General features: G+C 43.2%; 1 protein-coding gene across 1 annotated transcript in view; it reads right to left on the reverse strand.

Annotated features, from left to right (window-relative positions):
* The window catches only part of PLEKHB1 (pleckstrin homology domain containing B1), a 250,886-nt gene extending 228,868 nt beyond the window's left edge, over positions 1 to 22,018 (reverse strand). Inside the window, exon 1 of the mRNA XM_069203837.1 lies at positions 21,911 to 22,018. The gene's annotated coding sequence lies outside the window, so the exon portion shown is untranslated. The remainder of the gene's footprint in view (positions 1 to 21,910) is intronic.
* Positions 22,019 to 22,366: the final 348 nt, after the last annotated feature.

Below are 22,366 nucleotides of genomic sequence, written 5' to 3' on the forward strand. Positions count from 1 at the left end.
TTTGTTTAGATTCTGTGTGAACTTACAAAGTCTCAATGACAATGTTGTGATGGATTCGTATCCTCCTCCAAGTATCAATGAGTTGATCTTGTCATTGACTGGAGACAGATACTTCTCCAAACTGGACTTGAGAAGTGCTTATCATCAAGTTCCACGACACCCAGATTCCGGGCAGTATATGAGATTTATCACATTAGAAGGCACATTTACATTCAATAGACTGCCATTTAGCTTGTGTTCCACAGCAAGTGTCTTCCAAAGACTGATTTTGAGCACACCAACAGGAATTACAAATGTGATATTTTTCTGAAGATGATATTTTGGTGTTTGGGGAGACCACTGAGGCATATAACAAAGTGTAGAGTGGAGTGTTAGCAAGACTTGCTAATGTTGGATTAAAGTTAAGAAAGGAAAAGTGTACATTTTGTTTCCAGGAAGTGGAATACTTGAGATACTTAATAACCACAGAAGGGATCAAACCCAAGGTTGATTTAGGGAGTGCCATTGTAAGTGTGGAAGTACCCATTGACAGAGACAAGTTAGGATAATTTATAGGTTTTGGAGAGTACAACTAAGTTTGTACGTGAATTTGCTCATAAGACGGAGAGTTCGAGGATCTTGTTGAGGAAGGGAAAAATAATTGTGTAGGGGGAAGAACGGTACGACGCTTTTCAAATGATAAAGGATGAGATTGCTACTGCAGAAATCTTAGTTCCATTCCGATGAGGATTGAAAACCGTTATCATGGTAGATGCCAGTGCAGTTGAAATAGAGACCAGGCTGCCTCAAATACATGAAAAAGAGGAAAAGACAGTGGAATTTGCCTAGCGTTCTTTTGCAGATTCAGAAAATAATTATTCTGTCATAGAATGAGGCATTAGCAGCAGCGCGATCAACTACTTACTTTCAAAATTTCATATGGGGAAGCCATAACATTTTGAGAACTGATCAGAAACCTTTACTTAGGGTTTTGAGTCTTTGGGGGGGGCGAGGGGTGTTTCAAGAAATTGTTCTGAGAGGCTGGCCCGGTTGGCAGTGAAGTTACAGGATTTCAACTGCAAAGTGGAATACGTCCTTGTTGGAAAAACACAATCGCTGACTGTCTATCAAGACTGCCGGACAGGGTCGCTGCTAACAAAGATTTGTATGCGGAGGAGGTGGTAGCCAGTGTGTGGGATGCTACAGAAAGATTAGAGACATGTGTTTCAAAGTTGGGTGGTTGGAAGCTATGGAAAGGGATAATAATTAAGGCAGTGGTGGAACTGATTAGAGGACGTGTGAAGAGGGAAAGTGCATTAACTGCAGCTGTCAGACCTTTTTATAAAGTTGTGAAGTAGTCATTGCAAGGTGAGGGAATCATATAAGAGTAAGTCAATTTGTGCCACCAGACTTAGACCAAGATTAATGCATTTGGAGCATGAGGATCATTTGGGGGCAGACTGGTACCCTCAGGAGGATGAGGGAAAATAAGGGAATATTTTTGGAAGCCACATATGGATATGCAAGTTAAAAAAATGGGCCAGGTCTGGGAGGTCTGTAAGGAGTCATGAAGGAGGAACAACTTATCATCAATGCAGAAGAAGTCTGGGAGAAGGTATGCTGAGATTTTATTGGTCCATTTTTTCTTACCGGATCAAGAGAAATTTGCTGCAGTGTTGGTAGATATAAATCTAGATGGATTGAGGTGGTATACATGAGCTTTATATACACAAAGTCCACCATAGCAGTATCAGGTGAGGTCTTCAGAAGGGGGTGGGGCGTATTCTCTCCTTCTTACTTGCTGACACTGGTACACAGCTTACTTATAGAGAAATTAAAGAGTTTTTGGACAGTCCAAGCATTAAACATTTTTGTATATCACTGTAAAATCCCCGAAACAACAGGTTTGGTGGAAAGGATACATAGATTGGTCAAAGTGACTATCGAGATGGCTTACAGTGCTAATTTGTCCATTCAGGGAGCTGTTAAGGACATGGTGTGAGCACACTGCACCACTATCAATAGCAGCACAGGTAAAACACCCTTTCAGATGGTGACTGGAAGAAAAGCAGCTAAAAAAATAGTTTCCTGGATGAGGATACCAAATAACAGAAAATAAGATGTCAAAGGGTCAGAACATGGACCAAGTCGTCTCATTCAAAAAGATGATTGGGTGAAGGTCAAGCCAGGAGCATCTATACAAGGTAGAGGAGGTTGGTAGTAATTGGATCAAGTAGGAGAATGGCCAGACATAAGATTTGAGAAGAGTTGCATTATACCAGAAGGGTGGCACTGGCAGGCCAACTGCTTAAGGGGTAGACATGTTCTGTTGGTTCATGATAAAAGATTCTGATTTTCTGGGAAAGGAAAGTGATATGCTACCCGTTGATGGCAAAGGAGGAGTTAGCAACACAAGAGGATGATGGACAAAGTGCCGAAACTTTTCAAACACTCATCCCCGGTCACTGATCTGGGTTTAATCCATTGTTCATTTGCTCATCATGCCACACAAGTTAACACTCACCCCCAGTCATAGATCTGAGTTTAATCCATCGTTATTTTGCTCACAATGCCACCCACAGTTTGGGACAAACCATCTGCAAATCAGTCTTTACCCTGTTCCCCATGGGAACAGGCCAGGCCGAACTGCCAGGCCAGGTCCTTCCTGGACAGGAAACAAGCATTCTGGGACTGGTTTCAGGGTATCACCCTTCATCAGCCAGGCAAGTTTGAATCCAGTCACACTGTGAGCACGGGACCCACGTTTGGGAATACGCTTCCACTTAGGGCGACTTTAGCAACACAAAAGAATGCTGGATGGAGTGCTAGAACTTTTCAAGCACTCACCCTCAGTCACAATCTGGGTTTAACTGTTCTTTTGCTCACCATGCCTCCCCTGTTTAGACCCAGCCATATGCAAATCAGTCTTGACCATGTTACCCATGGGAACTGGCCAGCCTAAACGGTCAGGCCAGGTCCTCCCAAGACCGGAAACAAGAGTTCTGGGACCGGTTTCAGGGTATCAGCCAGGCTAGCTTGAATCCAGTAGCACAGTGAGCATGAGACCCAAGTCTGGGCATACCCTTCTCACTTAGTCACTGTGTTCACTCCAGTGCAAGAACAGTCAGATCAAAAGGATGGCAAGCTATTTGGGTGATTACATTTGTGAATAACCGGGGAGAGCGTTCTTATATAGATAATCTTAGGGAAAATTAAAGGGATAATCAACCTAGAAAGGTAACGTATTCTTTTTTTCTATATATTTTATCTATTTGTTGCCAGTTGTGTTGTTTAATGTCTTAGTTGTTGTTGCATTTAAGTGGGATTCAGTGAAGGGGATGGGATGTGTTACAATGCACAATGCATGTCTTGTTTATAGTATGTGAAGGGTTTGAGTAGTGGAATGCTGGGGGGCATAGTTTCATCACTGGCCCTTGGGAGAGTTTGAGAGATGCCTTGGAGCTGCTCCAGGTGCCTGGCTGATAAAGACGGAAGAGGGGTTTGTCTTGATGGAATAAAGTTATATAGAAGGAACTTAATGGTGTCCAGCAAGTTACTACAGTCCAGCATTCAGAAGTTTGTTACACAAAACACATTTAAAATATGTTGTTTAATTCAATAAGCGGACTTTGATGAAAGCATTTTAGAGCCCCACTGTGATATATTTCTAAAAATTACAAAACAGGAGGGAACTAATGTTACCCATTTTCAACGGGTGGTTGCCACACTGCAGGGTGAACAAGGTCAGCATTTACGTGCTCTTCTTCCTAAAGTGGTACGTCTTGTTAGAATGACAACAACTATTCTTGTTTCTTCATGCACATTGGAACGCTCATTTTCTTGCTTTCAACGTATCAAGACCTCTCTCTTATTAACTATGGGGCAAACTAGACTGAGCGCTGCTGACCTTCTACAAGGACAGGAAAATTAGGCCATTAATATGGATCGTGAGGCAACTGCAGATAACTTTATTCAATGATCCACAGTTCGTCAAAATGGATTCTACACTAAACTATAATTAAAGGAGTACATCTAAGAGAGAGCATACACCCAGCACTGAGATGTCTGAAGAAAAAACAGGCTAGCTTGAAATATGATGTGGATTATTGACAAATATTGATGAAAGCTGCTTCAAGCTGCACCATGAGGTTTCTGGGCTTTGACAGGCTTTGATAGGCAGATATTAATTTCTGTTACATCATTTGAATAAGTAACTGATGCACTGCAAAGCAAGCAAGATCTACATGTTCTCATCTTACTGATCCGAATATTATTGTCCTTTTACATGAACACAAAAATTAGACCATTACATTATTAAAGAAATTGGAGATTTTTCCCAGCAGCGTCCCAGTTCAAATATATAGTGCATTCAGCACTATTGCTGTTTGCAAATATGCCCAACTTTGAAATTTGATGCAGAAAATTCTATGTGCAAAAAAGTTATCGATATCTATAAGGGACGTTAATAAGAGCTGCTTGAAGGTTCAATGACCTGTTTCTAAACAGTGTTGTAAGGACTTTTTTTTCGCCCCAAACTCAGTGCCATATAACTACAGGTGGGGCCACTTGCAGTGATGTCACAGTAGTCAAAAGTTATGTCTTATAAAACAGCACTCACCAGGAAAATTCAGATTGCTTTATAGGGAATGCCTCTGGCCATAGCCAGTGCGCTGTAGTGCAAGGTATGAAACGCCACCGCTGCACCTCCCAAGTTGCTACTCGAATTATAAAATACATAAATAATCAGTGTTCTTTGGGACTCTTAGAACTCTGGGCCCCAATGCCACTGCACCTGCTGCACCAGTGGCAGTTACGCTTCTGACAAATGCCCAGAGTGCCTCAAGGCTCATCTGTAGTTGTATTCGAAGCCCACAGCGCCTAGATCACCTGCGACCATTCAAACAAGAATTGATGTCTCCTCACAGCGTTCACCACACTTCAGGGGCAATCTGGTGCAGGTATACAAACATGGCTATTGTAAGTGCTTTAAATGGAAATATATAAGACACGTGCCTGCTATTCACTGCCCGGAGTGCCCGTTTGTGCCTGAAAAGTATAGATACTCTCCCATTAAATGTCAGTAACAGTGCTGTCTCACTTTCAAAGCTTTCTTTCAAACTAAAGCAGCGCAGGTACTCCGTACCAGAGAGTACCTCTCCATTAAAAGTACTGCCTAGTGTGTTTCAAAGGAGAGTTGGAGCTGACCGCCTCTGATCCAAGGGTGGCTGGAAATAAATACTGGAAGTGATGTACACTAACGAGCCAGCCTTGGAACAAAGTTGCTGCCGAGATCAAATACAGGATGCCTAACACACTCAAGAACAGTTACAGATAAGCCACAGAACAGAAGCATAGAAATAACGAAAGGAAGAAATTGCTGGCTTCTTTCATTCAGCAACAAGTGGCACAAGTCAGGGGCGTAGCTTCAGGTCCCACCATCAAACCCCCATTAAATGTATTTTGTGAAAAATATTTTGGTGCAAGTGCATTCAGTCGGGTATGGTGAGGTGTCCGGATTTCAACAGGAATTGCTACACACAGACAAAAACACGCGCACACGCTCTGTGCCTCTCTCTGTTTGGAAACACTGAAGATGTTGGTTATTTCGCACAATGTGCTTTCTCTCACTTAGCACCCCTATCAAACTGCATGCCTCTCTTTCTCTGATGTCCTTTAAGCCCCTCTTGTGATCCCTGATGGTCCTGTCATTTATTTTAACATTATATGCAGCATGATTGTTGGGAAATCCGAAGCTCACACCCCTCCCAAACTTACTGACCAAACTGCACCCCTGGCACCAGCATGTACTCCAAGTCTACCAAAAGTTGCAGAGTAGGCGGATACTGAGAGCCCTGAGAGCGTCAGGCAACAACCTGTTGCCAGTCAGGCAACAACCGCAATCCTTGTTAGGGTGAACCACAAAAGTCACTACATTTACTTGTGCTTATCCCTCTGGTAGCTTGGCATGAAAGCAGTCAGGCTTAAAAATGTGTAATATAAGTATGAAGCACACAAATGGTAATAAATTTTAAAAAACAAGAAAAATCCCAAACCACTTTAGAATCGAGTGTATTTTAATTAAAAAAAATTATGCAAGAACAAAAATCGACTAAGTGGAACCAGCAATAGTGACTTTTACAAACTAGTAAAAATAGCACCAAAAGCACAAAGCGGTAGTTGTGATTATCTGGTCGCTCTAGACAAGGACAAAGTCACAAGTTGAGGCCAATCACGATGGAGCAACTCCCAGATACAGGGATCCGGTTACTCCTGCTGCTGTGCTCCTTCCGAGGAGGCAGCCAATCGGAAGCTGCCAGGGCTGCAATGCGAGGTTGTAGGGTCATATTTTGGTGCACTGAACCTGTTCTGGTGAAACAAACAGTTAGGCAGGGCAGACTACACTCTGATGCCAGCCCAGGGTACAGGATCTTTGGGATCAGGGACTCACTCCACCTGAGGTCAACAGAGCTAAGGCAGGTCCAGGTGCAGCAGGTCAACTGGGAAGTTGGAAGGGGGTCTTTTGAGCTTCTTGTTCCCTAAAAGCTCACAGCGGGGACAGCCAACTGACCACTGGAGTCATTCCAAGTTATGTACTAAAGGATGACAAGGAGAATTTTGGTCCAGTATACAGTCTCGTCTAATCTTGAACTGTCAAATTGGAGAGGGGGGGGGGGTCATACTGCTCCACCTTGACTGTGACAGACTCTTTTTTTAGGTCAAATGTAGTTCCTGGGAGCATGCGTTCATATGAGCAAGTGCCCTTACTCACCTAAAGGTAGCAAGCATCATCATCAGGCTTGCTCCTCATTGGGCTGGCTCTGCAAAGTCCAACTGGCCCCGTAAGATGGCGCGTTATCGGTGATCGTTTAATCACCAATGAATGACTGGGGGTAGGAGTGTATTTCTAGTCAGTGGTTAGAAGATTGGGAAACAATAGTGTGAAATAAAATCGACGAAAGACCTCATAGGGCTGTTTAATAGGGTTCCAAGACTATATTGAGATTAAAAACAGTGTAACAGACTATTAGACATTATGGTCCTAGTCTCTAACATGCAAAGGTATAATTTGTGATGTAAGATGGAGTTGCCGTACCTATATCTTAATCTGTAGTTGACATATTTTTCAATAGATCTGAGGCATAAAACAAGCATGTGGCATTTCATTAGGACCTTTATATTGGCATATCTAATCTTCTACAGGTGAGTGAAACATTAGTGTATGTCTGGGTTTCCTCGCCCCGGTGGATAGTGTGGTAGTCCACCTCAAATCTGATTTGATTGAAAACACTCACATCATTGTATGCTTCCTTTGTGTTAAAACAGTGACCCTCCAATTTGCTGAAAAGGTTCCCTTGGAAAACGATGACAACGCATGTCATACAGGCATTTGTGCTCCATGGATCATCAGTGTATTAACCTACCGGAGACCGGGCATGAGCACATGTTCCCAGTGGCCACATTAAGATGCTAATGAGTGTCTGCCATAGCAGTGCGGAACAGTATACTCACCTTATCACGGGTCATTCAGGGTTAACCTTGGGTGAAGGTAAGCAGGACCAGTCTTCCTTGCCCTACCTGCACATCTGGTTCTAGAAAGTCCTCCCTCTTTCCTTGTCAGGGCTCCAAATTGGGGTGAGAAAGGCAGGTGTCAGACTCTTTTGCTTGGGGAGGAGCCAACGACCTTTGAAGTGCCAGTAAGGATGGGTAAAGCTCTTCCTTAGTCATCCTGTCCACACCTAAACTCCCTTTGTGTCACTGTCTGGAAGGAATACGCCAAACCCAACAGCAGAACCGTTCATAGTCCTGCGATCTTGGACTGACAAAAGGCACAATTGGTTAGAACAGGAAAATGACAATGTTCTAAAAGTGGGATTTTCAGAACTGAGACTTAAAATATGACTTTACTATCAAAGAGGGTTTTAAATTACAATTCATTTGAGTGTGAACACCTTATCCCTATCTGCTTCCAATACAATGTTATAACTTATTACATGTAATAAGGTATGTAGGTAGCTGGCCTGGTTTGTGGAGGGTACCTATGGTACTGACACCTTATACCAGGTCCAGTTATCCCTCATTAGTGAAATGTAGGCAGTGTCTAGAAGCCAGGTTCTCTAGAGGTAGCAGTGGCGGAGCAGCCAAGGCTTATCTAGGAGACATGCAAAGCTCATGCAATACCACTGTAGTCACACAGTATTCACACACATGAAAGAAAACACTCAGTGTTACAAAAATAAAGGGACTTTATTTTGGTGACACAAATGCCAAATATACCAGAGACTATACTCCCTTAGAAGGTAAGTAATACACAAAGTATATACACTAGTATGCAGAAATGTGCATAGAAACAGTTAGAAAATAGTGCAATTAGTGAAAATCACAATGGTTAGAAATGGGCCTAGGGGGAAAACAAACCATATACTAAGAAAGTGGAATGGGAATGTCGGTTTCCCACCTAGGCAAGTGTAGTGTGTACAGGGTCACTGGGAGTACTAGAAAACACCAAAAGTAAGTACTAGAACCCACCCCAGAGCCCAGGAAAGTAGGAGTAAAACAAAGTAATTTTCCTAATAGACACAGAAACATGAGAAAGAAGATTATGCAAGAACCAGAAGAGACTGCAAGACACCAACAGGGGATTCCTGGACCTGAAGACTTGTGTGAGAAGGGGACCAATTCCAAGAAGCCCAGAAGAGTCCAAGGAGAACAGGAGCCCCTGCTAACCCGGATGAAGGTGCAAAAGAAGAACCACAAGAACAACCCAAAAAGATGGATGAGGGTTCCTGGTTGGTGCAGATGATGTACCACAGTAGATGGCGGTTTGATGGAGTCCGCCAACAAACCTTGGCACACGCAAAGCTCACGGATATCGAAAAATGGCGCTGCCTGGAACCAGGAGGGACCTGGTGGACTCTACCCAGGAGAAAGAGTCAGAGGGGGCTCTCAGCAACCCAGAGAGCCCACAGAAGAACAGGCAGTGCACACAGGAGTCCCTCAGCACAGGGACAAAGAAGGTGCAAAAGGAGGCCCACGCAGCACTATGACAAAGGTTCCCACGCCTCCGGAAAACCACTCAGGAAGCTGTGCGTCGCAGGATATAGTGCTGGGGGCAAGAGGTGCACGGTGCACAAAGAACTTCATGGAAGGATGCCAATAGGCCTTGGCAACTGCAAAACATGCGGTGCATGGGGGTACTGTCTTGCGTGGGGAGGCAAGCTCTTACCTGCACCAAATTTGGACAGTAACACATGAGGACCGTCAGGACCACTTCTGTACACCACCCTTGATGGAGGGAGCTCATCAGAAGAGGGGATCCACGCACCCAGTCGTTGTCACAGTAGGTGCCTACTGAAGCAGGGGAGGGACACCTTCACCCCCAAGTGGGATTCCTTCGCTCTTCTGGTGCAGGCTGAAGACAGGCTGTCCTCTGAGGATGCACGACTGGGAAACAGTTTCAGTTGCTGGCAGGAGCTGAAGATACAATGTTGCAGAAGTCATCTTTGCTTCTTTGTTGCAGTTTGTAGAGTTCCTGGAGGGTCCAGATGCAGTTTCTTCGGTGAGAAGTTAAAGTGGAGGATGCAGAGGATTCCTGCTGGAGTCTTGCAATCCAAATCTGAAGACCCACCTAAGGAGAGACCCTAAATGGCCCTGAAAGGGGGGGGGGGGGGGAGGACTGGTCACGCAAAGAGATACGCACCTATCAGAGGAGGGCTCTGACATCACCTGCTGGCACTGGCTCCCAGAGTTCCCTGCCAACTTGAAATCCAAGATGGTAAAACCCAGGGACCCTCTGAAGGAGCTCTGAGCACCACCTCTGGGTAGTGATGGACAGGGGAGTGGTCGCTCCCTTTTCCTTTGTCCAGTTTCGTGCCAGAGCAGGGACTGGGGGTCCCTGAACTGGTGTAGACTGGATTATGCAAGGGTGGCACCAAATATGACGTTTAAAGCATTTACAGCGGCTTGGGGAGGCTACCCCTCCCAGGCTGTAGCACCAATTTCCAAGAGGGTTGGTGTAACACCCCTCTCCTAAAGAAAATCCTTTGTTCTGCCTTCCTTGGCTTGGGCTTCTCAAGCAACAGGTAGGCAGAAACCTGTCTGAGAGGTGGCAGCAGCTGGGGCTGCCTGGAAAACCTCAGAAGGCTGGATTAGCAATACTGGAGATCATCTAAGGAGCCCCCAGAGTGCATGGAATCATACAATCAATGCTTGCAAAAGCCTTGAGGTATGATTCCAACATGTTTGATACCAAACATGCCTGTGTTCAGAGTTACCATTATGTAGCTGGACATAGTTAGTGACATTTGTCCAGTACACGCGTAAAATGGCATCCCCCACTCACGAAGTTCGGGAAAATGGTCCTGGAGGTAGTGCAGGAGTACCTTCACACACAGGTACTCTGCACTCTGCCCTCAGGGCTGGGGTGACTTATAAGTGACCTGGTGCAGTGTCAATGGCAGTGAAAGTGTGCATACACCTTTTCACGCAGGCTGCAATGGCAGTCCTGCAGAAGCCTTTGCATGGGCTCCCTATGGGTGGCAAAAGATATGCTGTAGCCCAAAGGGATCCCCTGGAGTACCAATGCCCTGGGTACCTAGGTACCATGTAGTAGTGGCTTATAAGGGGGAACCAGTATGCCAATTGTTGGTGAAATACTGGGTTACCAATCTGCAACAACCAAATTTAAAGGAGAGAGGGCATAATCACTGGGGTCCTGGTTAGCAGCATCCCAGTGAACACAGTCAAGCACACTGACATCAAGCAGACAATAGAGGTAACCAAGGCAAAAAGAGGGTACTTTCCTTCAAGGTAATCCAGTGTTAGTCAATGGGAGAGTTGGCTTACAACAGAGAAAAACGACTTTAGGTGTTTTCACTACCAGGACATGAAAAACTTAACACATGGTCTATTTTTTAAATACAAAACACCCAGCCCTATCAGCCTTAAGAGCCTTACTTAGGGGTAGAATATAAGTATTAAAACAGACGTTTTTAGTCTGACAAAATGTTTATTTTGCGAAGTTGAAATGGCTGTTTTAAAACTGAACTGCAGACTGGAGTGGCACGCCTGAGACATGTTTTAAAAGGTTTCTTTTTGTAGGTGACTCAATGACTGCTCCAGGCCATTAGTAGCATTTACTTTAAAGGCCCTGGGTACAGGTAGTACCATTCACCAGAGACTTTGAAGTAAATTGAATGTGCCAATTAAGTGTAATCCATTTTTACCATGTTTAAAAAGGAGAGCACAAGCACTTTAGATCTGGGTAGCAGTGGTAAAGTGCGCAGAGTCCTAATGCTAACAAAAACAAATTCAGCAAACAGGAGGAGTGAAAGCAAAATGTTTGGGGGAATAGCACATAAAGGATGTCAGATCTATCAGGCACTATTGTACAACTTCATAGGGAACTTACAAACTCCTATCAGAAATCTGTTTCAGTGATGAACTTAGAAGGGGAAGAAACCAAAGTCAAAGAACACTTCTACACCATCTTGATGATGGTGCAGCTCCTCCTATATTACACCACAAAAAGACGGATACAAAGTTACTATGAACTACTTGACAGTGCAGTGGTAGCCTTATCTGAACGCTCCAACACAACAATGGTATAATGCAGGATTCTGCAAAGTCAGTCCTGGAGAGCCGGGTCCATGCCAGATTTTTAGCATATCCACGTTTAGAAAAATGTAGATTTCTGAAACATCTTTTTTCTCAATGTGGATATGCTAAAAAGCTGGAATGGACCCGGCTCTCCAGGACCGACTTTGCAGAACCCTGGTATAATGTATGCGTTGTTTACTGTATTTGAAGGGTGTAAGTAGTGGAATGTTTGTGGGCATTGTTGCATCAGTGGCCCTGGGGAGCATTTGAGAGATGCCTTGGAGTTGCTCGAGGTGCCCGGCCGGCGAAGAGGGGTTTATCTTGACAGAATAAAATTGTATTGAAGGAACCTAACGGTGTCCAGCAATTACTACACTTTAATTGGAGACGACTTGGCCAGACATCTACTTTCCATCAAGAGAACTCCTTATCACAAACCCTACAGACATTCACGGCGGTGTGACTATTCTCAAGCAAATCTTAACATTTCAAGGTAGGAAATGCTACCTGAATAACAATAGACTGCTCTGAACTTTTCTGCCAAAATATTCTAGTTGCAACATACCAAACGTTGTAAATTGTAAATTTCAAGCCGGGGGTGTAGAACTTAATAAAATACCTACTTGTCTTTAAGACAGGTTGCTTCTTATATCTAATTATATATTGTCCAGAAAAAAAATCTTCTTGTCCATTTGGAGCCATGTAGTGCTGCAACAAATTATGCCCGCAATGTCATTATGAAAGAGCCCTGATAAAAGCCTCTCTGATTATGCTAGCGATAATCCTACAGTAGAGATTGAATACTAGCAAGCCCTACTATAGCAATGTCTTTATTTTGCCACCTTTGCACAGATCTACAAACTGGGACTGGAGGAAACAGTAAGCAATAGTTCGAGGGCTGGAATGCCTTTGAGACTATGCAAACCTACTAACTTGCATACTTTAAGGATTTCGCCAGCTCTTCTCTCGGATTTTTTCCCCATACTGAGGAAAGCTGGAAATGTATTCCTGACACAGGAAAAAGTAGAAGTTCTTCCAGGGTTCGGAAAACAGTGGTTGGAGGGAAAGTGAACTTGTAAACGCTCAATAGATTTTCGCATGAGCAAATCTACACATTCATATTTACTTGTGCTAAAATACAATTCACAAATATTTTCTAGAAGTACAATTTCCTGGTCTACTTCTGTAAATTCGGGAGAATACGTGAAAGCCACTAATGCAAAGACATATACCTTGGATGCACTTTTGTGACTTTAAGAAACTAGCCCCTCATTAGGTCCGGTGTTAACCAAGACATTTTGGTTTTATCAAAACTCTATTTCTATCCATCTATTCACTGGCTTTACTGAGCGGGACAGTATTCTGCTCTTCCACAAGGAGCATATTGGCACACAAAGTAGTTTTGTTCAGTGCCAGGAACCACTGTGGCAATATGTGTTTTTTGAGACCAAAAAACGTTTTTTGCATTCTACCAATGTTTGCTACAATGATAAGGACCTTGCAGCTCCCACAACAATAAAGTGTTAAAAAGCCATGTCAAAACATGACACACATTGACAAAACCACGAATGACAACCAGTGCTGGCTCAGTTGGCTTTGCCAGTGCTTATTTTAATGTTCCCCATAATCTTGTTGAAAATGGCCACAGTGATTTTCAATTATGACTATTTTTTCAAATACTAGCATGCATCAACACATTTTACTAAATAATGCTTCAAAGAAATATTATCTACAATTTCAAGGTAATTTAGCAACACATTTTTTTCCTACTTGCATTTTATTTCTGAACATTTTATTTTGAAGGCAAAGAATCATCAATCTTGCTTACAAGCTTCTGCAAACATCTGCATCTAATCAGAGTATTCTGGGAGCAGTGTACGTAGCCTCATACTGTTAAACTTTTCAAACGTGTACATTTCTTTCTATTAGGACAATTGTCAGTATTGCAGTGTGAACTTACAAAGTTTATTTAGAGCGCTCAACCAAATAATAAATGCTTTGCATTAATCAACCATAAATACAAGTCTGAACAGCATTAACATATGGACACAATATTACCTCAACTGCAGGCAGTTACCTTCTCTAAAGGGTTTGTACTGCAGGGGATTGAGTTACTTGTCCCATGGACAAAATAAACATGAAAACCTGTTGTCTTTGACCCCCAACCAATATGTCCTGGGCATTTGCTACAGGAATTCCACACCCCTGCGAGCACACTGGAGAAAGCGGTTATCTCCTGCACACCATAGTGTCTGTTGACTGTTTCTTGCACCATCAAAGAAAGCTACCTAAGAAGGCTCCCTGTGTGAGGCTATCTTTCAAAATACATACATGAATAAATAAATAAGTATATTCTCTCCGAACCGTAACTTCTCTCAGTCTGATGATCCTCTCCTTCGGCAGATGTAACCTCCATAATAACCTTTTCCCAACATCCCAAGCAACCATTACAGAATCTTAGCCTTTCAAAACTGCCATTTGTACTACCAGACTGCCACCTACTGGATTTTGTTCAAAATACATCTTTAAATAAAAGAAAAGCTAGTGTATAATCATCTACTTATTATTAATCTCAGACATGAATATTAATCAATGAATAGTCACACCGCCAGATTTTTTTATCGTTACCAGGCGATATTCCTATTGAATGGGAGGACTGGATAGAAATATTTGAGAACTATTTGGTGGCTTTGGAAGGTACTGATTTCTCATCAACAAGGAAAAAAGGAATATTATTGGTTTCTCTGGAAAAGGAGGTTCAGCATGTATTTAAGTACTTACACCCAGTGTGAAACACCTATGGAAACGCCGATGAAGATGTATGCAAGGAGGCAAAACTCTGACTTCAAAATAGGTTTGCCAAAACGATCAACATTGCTATGAGATGCCACACGTTTTACACCCAACCCCTGCGGCCAGGGGTATCAGTGGATGACTTTGTGGCCAGACTACAGGAATCAGCAGCCAAATGTCAGTTTGGAGCAATGACTGAAGAACTGATTCATGATCAGTTAATTGTGCAGTGTTACAGTAGGAAAATGCAGGAATGACTGTGGGCTGCCAGCAAGCCTGCTTTGAAAGATGCGATAACTATAGCTAAGGAGGTTGAAGAATAAGATAAACGTATGAAGGAAATGCAGAAATCTAATATGAGAACAAAACTACCGGGGAGGTAGCGGAGGTGGAAGAAAATACTGAAATGGTCCATGTGGTGAGAAAGAAATTGTATAGCACACGTCTCAGTTCAAACAAAGTTGGAGACACGAAAACAGGAGGAGCAAAAAAACACCCTGCCAAAAGCACATCCGGGTATGCTATATATGTGGAAGCTCATATCATATGGGTGATTTAAAAAACTGTACAGCAATGAATAGAGACTGTCACAAGTATGGCAAGAAAGGGAACTTTGCTCACATGTGCAGTGCATCTAGCAAGAGAATAGCTTATATAGAAGAGGACAACTCAGACCACAGGGTATTAGTGATATGTGGTGACAATGATGTAAAGCATGGAGATATGAAAAGAAAGTCACGATCATGTTCTGCTTTACTTCAGACCGAGAGGGAATAAAGTTAAAAGAATGCAAATAACACAGCACTCTTCATCTGAGTAATAAAGTTACAAGAAGATTATAACATGAGCAACACATGTGCAGCTCTTAAAATAATCACAGTAGTAGAAAAATAATGATCAAAGAAAATGCAATACATCAACAATGAATATAATATTTGTATAGTGACTATGTATTCATGCAAGCACACCGCAAAGCTAGAAATAAGAATTTAAAATGCATCACCCTGGGGCTTGACTCACACATCATTCCTTGTCTGGCAACTTCAGGTTGTGGAACACTGGCCAACCAAGACAAGAGAGAACTACCCTGACGGGCTTACTCTCTGGGCAATGTGGCAATTTCCAGAGATGAGTTCCTTCTTCTCCCAGCTGTCACAAACTTAAGAGGAAGGTTCTAGAAACCCCCCTCCCTTTGAGAAAGTTGTGAAATTTAAGCACTGGCCGTAACAGGTCAGTGTTGAAAAAAGACAGAGACTGGCCAGATCTCACAGTGTATTTCCAAGACAGAGCTGTCTATCATAAACATTCTCAGCGTGGTACATCCTTATCTACATCCCCCCATTTTATGTTCCCTTTCCTAGTGAGAAAAGCAAAGACACATTAGCAAGCTGTGCACAGAAAAATACCTGCACCGCCACTGTGACAAAGTTTGAAGCTAAGCTAAGTACAAAATAGAGTCAGTGGTCAAGATGGAACCGGTGGTTAAATACAGAGAGCATTACAGACCAAAAGCTGGCTTTCAATGTTCAAGATGTATCTTTGATTGTGGACTCAGGTTCATTATACACTACGATATCTAAACACTTGTTTGATGACGTACGGTCCAAAGACGTTCTAGGTTTAAAAAGATTCCAAGGAACAAACATAGGTGTTGTGGGATACATCATGGCCATTAAAAAAGTCCAAAGCAGAGTGACGGAAGGGAAACTGTATGTAGCTGAGGATGGACAACCCATAGCAGTGGCCTCACCAATATGACTTGCATAATGGTATGGACCCCAGAGCAGACATACAGGTGGTGGTAGAACACGTGGATGTGGACAAGATCCTGCAGCAATACAAGGAAGTGTTTGTTAACAAGTTGGGACTGGCTAAGCAATATATGCACCATTTTAAAATCAAGGAGAAGGCAGTACCTGTCAAGCATGGAGCAAGGAAGGTGCCAGTAGCAATAAGACATTAAGTCAAAGAAATATTGGACCAGATGATCAAGGATGATGTAATTGAGAGAGTGGAGGCCACAAAATGGCTTCCACAAAGAAAGCTGATGATTTTTTTAGATTCTGTGTGGACTTACGAAGTCTCAATGACAATGTAGTGATGGATTCATATCTTCTTCCAAGTATCAATGAGTTGATCTTGTCACTGTCTGGAGACAGATACTTCTCCAAATTGGACTTGAGAAGTGCTCATCATCAAGTTCCATGACACCCAGATTCCGGGCAGTATATGAGATTTATAACATTGGAAGGCACATTTACATTCAAAAGACTGCCATTTGGCTTGTGTTCCACAGCAAGTGTCTTCCAAAGACTGATTTTGAGCACACCGACAGGAATTACAAATGTGATATTTTTCTGAAGATTATATTTTGGTGTTTGGGGAGACCACTGAGGCATATAACAAAGTGTAGAGTGGAGTGTTAGCAAGACTTGCTAATGTTGGATTCAAGTTAAGAAAGGAAAAGTGTACATTTCGTTTCCAGGAAGTGGAATACTTGAGATACTTAATAACCACAGAAGGGATCAAAACCCAAGGTTGATTTAGGGAGTGCCATTGTAAGTGTGGAAGTACCCAATGACAAGTTAGGATAATTTATGGGTTTAGTAGAGTACTACGTGAATTTGCTCATAAGACAGAGTTCGAGGATCTTGTTGAGGAAGGGAAAAAGAATTGTGTAGGGGAGGAAGAACAGCAAGACGCTTTTCAAATGATTAAGGATGAAATTGCTACTGCAGAAATCTTAGTTCCATTCCGATGAAGATTGAAAAACTTTATCATGGTAGATGCCAGTGCAGTTGAAATAGAGACCGGGCTGTCTCAAATACATGAGCAAGAGGAAAAGACGGTGGAATTTGCCTAGCGTTCTTTTGCAGATTCAGAAAATAATTATTCTGTCATAGAATGAGGCATTAGCAGCAGCGCGATCCACTACTTACTTTCAAAATTTCATATGGGGAAGCCATAACATTTTGAGAACTGATCACAAACCTTTACTAAGGGTTTCGAGTCTTTGGGGGGGGGGGGGTACCAAAGGGGATCATTTGGGGGCAGACTGCTACCCTCAGGAGGAGAAGGGAAAATTTTGGGAAGCCACATATGGATATGCAAGTTAAAAAATGGGTCCAGGACTAGGAGGTCTGTAAGGAGTCATGAAGCAGGAATAACTTATCATCAATGCAGAAGAAGTCTGGGAGAAGGTATGCTGAGATTTTATTGGTCCATTTTTTCTTACCGGATCAAGAGAAATTTGCTGCAGTGTTGGTAGATATAAATCTAGATGGATGAAGGTGGTATACATGAGCTTTATATACACAAAGTCCACCATAGCAGTATCAGGTGAGGTCTTCAGAAGGGGGGGGGGGGGGACACGTATTCTTTCTTTCTTACTTGCCGAAAATGGTACACAGCTTACTTATAGAGAAATTAAAGAGTTTTTGGACAGTCCAAGCATTAAACATGTTTGTATATCACTGTAAAATCCCCGAAACAACAGGTTTGGTGGGAAGGATACATAGATTGGTCAAAGTGACTATTGAGATGGCTTACAGTGCTAATTTGTCCATTCAGGGAGCTGTTAAGGACATGGTGTGGGCACACTGCACCACTATCAATAGCAGCACAGGTAAAACACCCTTTGAGATGATGATTGGAAGAAAAGCAGCTAAAAAATGAGTTTCCTGGATGAGGATACCAAATAACAGAAATTCAGATGTGAAAGGGTCAGACCATGGACCACGTCGTCTCATTCAAAAAGATGATTGGGTGAAGGTCAAGCCAGGAGCATCCATACAAGGTAGAGGAGGTTGGTAGTAATTGGATCAAGTAGGAGAATAGCCAGCATGAGATTTGAGAAGAGTTGCATTATACCGGAAGGGTGGCACTGGCAGGCCCACTGCTTAGGGGGTAGACACATGTTCTGTTGGTTCATGATGAAAGATTCTGATTTTCTGGAAGATGAAAGTGATATGCTACCCGTTGATGGAGGAGTTAGCAACACAAAAGGATGATGGACAAAGTGCCGAGACGTTTCAAACACTCATCCCCGGTCACTGATCTGGGTTTAATCCATCGTTCTTTTGCTCATCATGCCACGCGAGTTAACACTCACCCCCAGTCACAGATCTGGGTTTAATCCATTGTTCTTTTGCTCACAATGCCACCGCCAGTTTGGGACCAACTATCTGCAAATCAGTCTTTACCCTGTTCCCCATGGGAACAGGCCAGGCCGAACTGCCAGGCCAGGTCCTTCCTGGACCGGAAACAAGCATTCTGGGACCGGTTTCAGGGTATCACCCATCATCAGCAAGGCAAGTTTGAATCCAGTCACACTGTGAGCATGGGATCCACATTTGGGAATACCCTTCCACTTAGGGCAACTTTAGCAACACAAAAGAATGCTGGATGGAGTGCTAAAACTTTTCAAGCACTCACCCCCAGTCACAATCTGTGTTTAACCCACTATTATTTTGCTCACCATGCTTCCCCAGTTTGGACCCAGCCATATGCAAATCAGTCTTGACCATGTTCCCCATGGGAACAGGCCAGCCTAAACGTTCAGGCCAGGTCCTCCCAAGACCGGGAACAAGCGTTCTGGGACTGGTTTCAGGGTATCAGCCTTCATCAGCCAGGCTAGCTTGAATCCAGTGGCACAGTGAGCATGGGACCCACGTCTGGGCATACCCTTCTCACTTAGTCACTGTGTTCACTCCAGTGCAAGAACAGTCAGATCAAGAAGGATGGCAAGCTATTTGGGTGATTACTTTTGTGAATAACAGAAGAGAGCGGTATTATATAGGTAATCTTAGGGAAAATTAAAGGGATAATCAACCTAGAAAGGTACCGTTTTATTTCTTTCTGTATACTTTATCTATTTGTTGCCAGTTGTGTTGTTTAATGTCTTAGTTGTTGTTGCATTTAAGTGGGATTCAGTGAAGGGGATGGGATGTGTTACAATGCACAATGCATGTCTTGTTTATAGTATGTGAAGGGTTTGAGTAGTGGAATGTTGGGGGGGCATAGTTTCATCACTGGCCCTTGGGAGAGTCTGAGAGATGCCTTGGAGTTGCTCCAGGTACCTGGCTGATGAAGATGGAAGAGGGGTTTGTCTTGATGGAATAAAGTTATATAGAAGGAACTTAATGGTGTCAAGCAAGTTACCACAGTCCAGCATTCAGAAGTTTGTTACACAAAAAGCACATTTAAAATATGTTGTGTAATTCAATAAGTGGACTTTGATGAAAGCATTTTAGAGCCCCACTGTGACATATTTCTAAAAATTACAAAACAGGAGAGAACTAATGTTACCCATTTTCAAAGGGTGGTTGCAACACTGCAGGGTGAACAAGGTCAGCATTTACGCGCTCTACTTCCTAAAGTGGTACGTCTTGTTAGAATGACAACGACTATTCTCGTTTCTTCATGCACATTGGAACTTTCATTTTCTTGCTTTCAACGTATCAAGACCTCTCTGTTATTAACAATGGGGCATACTAGACTGAGCGCTGCTGACCTTCTACACGGACAGGAAAATTAGGCCATTAATTTGGATCATGAGGCAACTGCAGATAACTTTATTCAACGATCCACAGTTCGTCAAAATGTATTCTACACTTAACGATAATGAAAGGAGTACATCTAAGAGAGAGCATACGCCCAGCACTGAGATGTCTGAAGAAAAAACAGGCTAGCTTGAAATATGATGTGGATTATTGACAAATATTGATGAAAGCTGCTTCAAGCTGCACCGTGAGGTTTCTGGGCTTTGACAGGCTCTGATAGGCAGAGATTAATTACTGTTACATCATTTGAATAAGTAACTGATGCACTGCAAAGCAAGCAAGATCTACTTGTTCTCATCTTCCTAATCCGAACATTATTGTCCTTTTACATGAACACGAAAATTAGACCATTACATTATTAAAGAAATTGGAGATTTTTCCCAGCAGCGTCCCAGTTCAAATATATAGTGCATTCAGCACTATTGCTGTTTGCAAATATGCCCAACTTTGAAATTTGATGCAGAAAATTCCATGTGCAAAAAAGTTATCGATATCTATAAGGGACGTTAATAAGAGCTGCTTGAAGGTTCAATGACCTGTTTCTGAACAGTGTTGTAAGGACTTTTTTTTTTGCCCCAAACTCAGTGCCATATAACTACAGGTGGGGTCACTTGCAGTGATGTCACAGTAGTCAAAAGTTATGTCTTATAAAACAGCACCCACCAGGAAAATTCAGAAGATGTTCCTCTGCTTTATAGGGAATGCCTATGGCCATAGCCAGTGTTATGGGCTGTAGCGCAAGGTATGAAACGCCCCCGCTGCACCTCCCCAGTTGCTACTCGAATTATAAAATACATCAATAATCAGGGTTCTTTGGGCCTCTGAGAACTCTGCGCCCGAATGCCACTGCGCCTGCTGCACCAGTGGCAGTTACGCTTCTGGCAAATGCCCAGAGTGCCTCAAGGCTCACCTGTAGTTGTATTCGAAGCCCACAGCGCCTAGATCACCTGCGACCATTCAAACAAGAATTGATGTCTCCTCACAGCGTTCACCACACTTCAGGGGCAATCTGGTGCAGGCATTCAAACATAGCTATTGTAAGTGCTTTAAATGGAAATATATAAGACACGTGCTTGCTATTCACTGCCCAGAGTGCCCGGTTGGGCCTGAAAAGTATAGATACTCTCCCATTAAATGTCAGTAACAGTGCTGTCTCACTTTCAAAGCTTTCTTTCAAATTAAAGCAGTGCAGGTACTCAGTACCAGAGAGTACCTCTCCATTAAAAGCACTGCCTCGTGTGTTTCAAAGGAAAGTTGGAGCTGTCCGCCTCTGGTCCAAGGGTGGCTGGAAATAAATACTGGAAGTGATGTATACTAACCGAGCCAGCCTTGGAACTCAGTTGCTGCCGAGATAAAATACAGGATGCCTAACACACTCAAGAACAGTTTCAGATAAGCCACAGAACAGAAGCATAGAAATAACGAAAGGAAGAAATTGCTGGCATCTTCCATGCAGCAACAAGGGGCACAAGTCAGGGGCGTAGCTTCAGGGCCCACCCTCAAACCCCCATTAAATGTATTTTGTGAAAAATATTTTGGTGCAAGGGTATTCAGTCGGGTATGGTGAGGTGTCCTTCGGATTTCAACAGAAATTGCTACACACAGACAAAAACACGCGCACACGCTCTGTGCCTCTCTGTGTTTGGAAACACTTTGAAAATGTTGGTTATTTCGCACAATGTGCTTTCTCTCACTTAGCACTATCAAACTGCGCGCCTCTCTTTCTCTGATATCCTTTAAGTCCCTCTTGTGATCCCTGCTGGTCCTGTAATTTATTTTAACATTATATGCAGCATGATTGTTGGGAAATACGAAGCTCACACCCCTCCCAAACTTACTGACCAAGCTGCACCCCTGGCACTAACATGTACTCCAAGTCTACCAAAAGTTGCAGAGCAGGCGGATACTGAGAGCGTGGGTCCTAGCAGCGCCTAGATACTGGGTTAAGCACACACAAGGCACGGGAGCGCCGGAGCTCTTACCTGTGGAGCAATCCCCAAAGCACGCGCTCCCCATCACAAGCTGTGACGTCTGCCAAGCACAGACAATCTCTCCGGGATGCAGCCTCCACCAGCGCCGCCAGGCAGCATGGGACTTAGAGTCCACTGGCCTACTACTACGAGCACCCTTCAACGTAAGGCAGAATTCTGGGAACTACACCACCCAGAATGAGCTTGCCGCTCGCCCAGTAAACCTACTGTCAAGGCTCTCCTTGTTTCTCCCAGTTTAACTTTGGTTAAAAAAGGTCGGAGTATTTGGCTTGTGGAGGTTACAATATTTTCTGCCTTTATTTTCGTCTGCTGGCGCCAGTGTGATTTTAACAGGAGGTGGCAAGCCTTTGGGTTATATAACCTGTGTGAATAAACAGCTTGCAGGTATAGCTGCTTAGTCCAAGTAAATCTCGGATTTATTGTTGTTCCATAAATAGACATGCAATG

This window comes from Pleurodeles waltl, chromosome 8 (assembly GCF_031143425.1).
Source record: "Pleurodeles waltl isolate 20211129_DDA chromosome 8, aPleWal1.hap1.20221129, whole genome shotgun sequence".
NCBI classification, from domain to species: Eukaryota; Metazoa; Chordata; class Amphibia; order Caudata; family Salamandridae; genus Pleurodeles; species Pleurodeles waltl.